Here is a 4296-nt window from a genome sequence, read left to right as displayed (position 1 = left end):
GTTAGGCCCCCTACGCACGCTCGCTCCCTTTTATGCCTGACGTCCCAATGGGCGGGGCTTAGCAAGCATCCGCTACGGGGAGAGGAAAGGGACAAAACGGCGCGAGCCCGAACCGCACGTCCTCGTTCCGTCCGCGAGCGGGACCGTTTCCTGCGTCGGTTGACGGCTCCGCGCGGCTAGGCGAGGGAAAGGCACGTTTTAGCCCGTGGGGCTCTAGAGTAGTCACGCTTCAGGTGCGCTGCGATACGGTGGCGTCCTCAAGATCTGATTGGCCCTTACCACGTTAGAACTTTATCCTGTGTAAACCTCAGAACCTGGATGGATGCTTGAAAATAAGTCTGGGTCTCCCAAGGTAGCATCCCCTTTCAGTACACGCGAGTGATATAACTGGATAGTTATTGTTATGTATGTACATAGTTGGGTGGATCTGCAGGAGGACCCTTAGGAGCTTGAGTCCCTGACGAAGGCTCCTAAGCCTGCATGCCCTATTGGCCACCGCCAGCGAATGCTATTGGCCCTAAGCCAGGACACGCCATTGGTACTCCGGGATCGGGGGCGTGGCCGCGGGTGACCAGGGGGGCATATAAGCAGGGCCAGGTCGTTCTGTTTTCAGTTCAGTTCTGTTCATTGCTGGAATCGACAAAGCTGCGTTGTTGTCGGAACTCCGTCTCGACCTCCTGTGTCCTCCCCACGCGGACTCAACAGTTATTGTGTGTGTAATAGGGGACTCCGTGTTCTGCGTTCCATAAGCATAATTGGTCAGTGCTACATCCTGGATGCCCTGATCTGGATGGCCCAGGCTAGCCTGATCTCGTCAGATCTCAGAAGCTAAGCAGGGTCAGCCCTGGGTAGTATTTGGATGGGAGGCCACCAAGGAATACCAGGGTTGCTGTGCAGAGGAAGGCACTGGCAAACCACCTCTGTTAGCCTCTTGCCATGAAAACCCCAAAAAGGGGTCGCCATAAGTCTGCAACTTGACGGCACTTCACACATTCACGCACATCTTTTGGGCCCTGACCAGTGCCGGATTTACATATAAGCTAAACAAGCTATAGCTTAGAGCCCCACTCTTGGGGGGGCCCCCAAATATTTAAAGGAAATAATTATTTCACTATTAATATACTTCTTAATTGTATTTCAGTTCAACAATTACTTTGGTAAAATACACATTTTGTTATGTGCAAATGGCTTTCGATACCTATTAGATCCATAAATTACCATATAGCATATATTCAACACAAAAAAACAGTGACAGTTTGTGGTTGACAAAGGACAGCTGGACATATAAAGGGCCCCATTACCTTCAATAGCTTAGGGCCTCATGAAACCTAAATCCGGCCCTGGCCTGAATGGCCCAGGCTAGCCTGATCTCGTCAGATCTCAGAAACTAAGCAGGGTCGGTCCTGGCTAGTACTTGGGAGACCACCAAGGAACACTAGGGTTGCTGTGCAGAGGGAGGCACTGGCAAGCCACCTGTTAGTCTCATGCCTTGAGAACCGTGCTGGGTTGCCATAAGTCAGCTGCAACTTGACTGCAGTTTACACACACACACACAGTCTTTTGGAGTGTTATGCATAGCTAAATAGGAGCTGGAAAAATAACAGACTTGTAATTTCTAGATAATTAAGTGCAATTCCTTGGCAGCAGCAACGGAGCTGTAGTGCTCAGGCATTTGAGATTTTTCCAAACCTGCCTATTACAAAAGCTGCCAATCGCTGAACCTTTGTCGACCTTCCCACTCAACTGTTGTGTTCTTTTAAATAGGTCAATAAAATATGCAATAATTTCTGTCATTTCATCAACAGCATTACCATGCCAAACATATTTTAGTTTACAATAATCCTCCCGCCACAACTTTTACTGGTTGACAGGGTTAAGGCTGCATAATCATTGTTGGAACAATTTTTTAAAAGTGTAATGAAATGCTAAAATAGGGTGGGGAGCCCATTCCTGAAGGGGGGTGGAGCCGCATAGGGGCCGGCGTGACCCCTATGTAGGGTTGCCAACCTCCAGGTATTAGCTGGAGATCCACTTTTACAACTGATCTTCGGCTGATAGAGATTAGTTCACCTGGAGAAAATGGGTTGGACTTTATGGCGTTGCAGTCCCTCCCTTCCCCAAACCCTGCCCTCCTTAGGCTCTGCCCCAAAAATCTGCTGGTGGCAAAGAAGGATCTGGTAACCCTACCCCTACAATGGTGTCCATGCCATTTGCGCCATGCAAACTGTCACGGAAGCTGGCATAGGGCAACTTATTCTGGTCCCCCTGGACACTAGCAGCAGCAGGAGACTCAGGCGCCACTTTCTAGTGGTGTTTTTCCGGCATATCTCCCCACATCGGCGTCCAGGAGAGCATTCCTTTCGGGCCGGGAACGCTGCATTTTGTAGTCGTTCAGTTATGCCTGCAAAATTGTGGAGTAGCCCCATGTAACTCTGTAAGGTTTTTTTCCAGAAGTGCTTTTTAATTTTTTATTTTTTTTTTACTTGATACACTGACTGCAAGCTGCCTCCGGGTGCCGTCTAACCACCACCCCCCTTCAAGATTGGGCTGTTAGTGTACCATTTGTAGGGAAAACTCCAATGTTTCTTGAAACATACACAGAACACATGGTGATCTTCCTCAGGCACCTTAACTACAGCAAGAGTTACATCTTATAACACTGGAGTTGATCCACTAAAATCAATGGGACTTCCTTCTGAGTAAACATGCATAGGATTGGGCTGTAAACTTGCTTTGCAGTACTGTTTTAAGTATGAATACTCAGAAGTTCAGTGGGACTTAAGCTCTATTACGTGTGCTACAGATTACAGCTTTAACTTGAGTTTTATGAAACTATTCATGACCAAGTTTTCTTGACTCCTCTGAAAAGTGACAAGATGGTAAAATAGCAAAATCTTTTTGTGTTATGTTAAATGAACACAATATTTTGTATGTTTATATAATTAATGAATACAAGCAGTCAAGATTTTTGGCAACTTCATTTTTAATAATTTGTTAAACAACTTTGCAAAAAAGCAACAATGTATAGTAGATTATCAATCATTGTTACTCTAAAATGCAACTATAAAATGTGAGAGGGAAAAATCATATCAAGTAGTCCAGTTTATATCCTACTTGCTTAGCTGCAAAAGCAAGTAAAAGCACAAACTTAAGTAAAGTTACAGCTTTCTAAACCCATTGACCTCAAAGGACTTTGAAAGATGCAACTATACTGAGGATTATATGCAAATAACCTTATTTACTCACTATGGGGAAATGGCATGTTACCCCACAATCTAAAGCACTATCCAACTTCTCTTTCATATTTTCCACGCAACTTATGAAACAAGACTGCATGATTTGAAAACTAGTGATTTTGTCAGTGTGAATATATTTAATTTCTCATTCATTCCAGTTAAGAGTCTTTTGATGATTACTGTATTAAAACTGCATTTGATGTTTTAATTCATTAACATGTCTATCTTTCAAGACAGCGCTATAATTTACTGAACCAATCAGAAGGCTGCATTTTGTATCCATACCTGGCAACAGATGACATTTCTGTCAGACTGACTGTCACTGCAATTGCAATATGGTTATGTAAATGAATATGCTGAAGCAATAAGTCATGCAACTCCATTAAATGTAATTTACTGTTCAAATATATCCTGCCATTTATGCTTTAATAAATGAGTTGTTTAAGTCTGTTTGGATGCAGTTCTCTGATGCAAAGCTGCTATGCAGGATACTCCCACATCTCCAAAAACAATGTTCAAACGTGATAAACTGGGTTTTTAAAAAAACTTTAAATGCTCCCCCACCACACATAGCCTTCTTAGTTTTCTGGAGTTGTGCACTTCCCTGATGGCATTTTATACACTTTTAAAAAAGTAGACAGGGTCAAGTGATTAGTTTCAAATTATATCGAGGTTATTTCCATCCTACCAGGCTCTCCAATCCCAATCGAAGATGATCTACTACTAAATAAAATCCTGTGAAAAATCAATTTCTCTTATTGTTTCTGGGCAGTTGGAGATCAGGTTCAAACTGACTATGGTACTAAACGTAGTTGAAAACAGACTATGGTAGCAAAAACAGTTGAAAAAGAACACTGGCGCCCGACTGCCCTGATCCAGTCCCTGAGTGCTATGCAGCTGCCTTTTCCTTACCAGCATGCCATGGGCTTTCCTGGCACAGTCTAGTACAGCAAGGACCCTGTCAGTCAAAGCACTCATACCCAGTCTGCTTCTGCTGGACATGCAGAAGAGCTGCTATTCAAACAGCTGTATAGAAAACACATAACCACATGTGCAAAGG

Source organism: Euleptes europaea, chromosome 2 (assembly GCF_029931775.1).
Source record: "Euleptes europaea isolate rEulEur1 chromosome 2, rEulEur1.hap1, whole genome shotgun sequence".
Lineage (NCBI taxonomy): Eukaryota > Metazoa > Chordata > Lepidosauria > Squamata > Sphaerodactylidae > Euleptes > Euleptes europaea.
The sequence above is the reverse complement of the archived record's forward strand: the minus strand, read 5'-3'. Positions refer to the sequence as shown.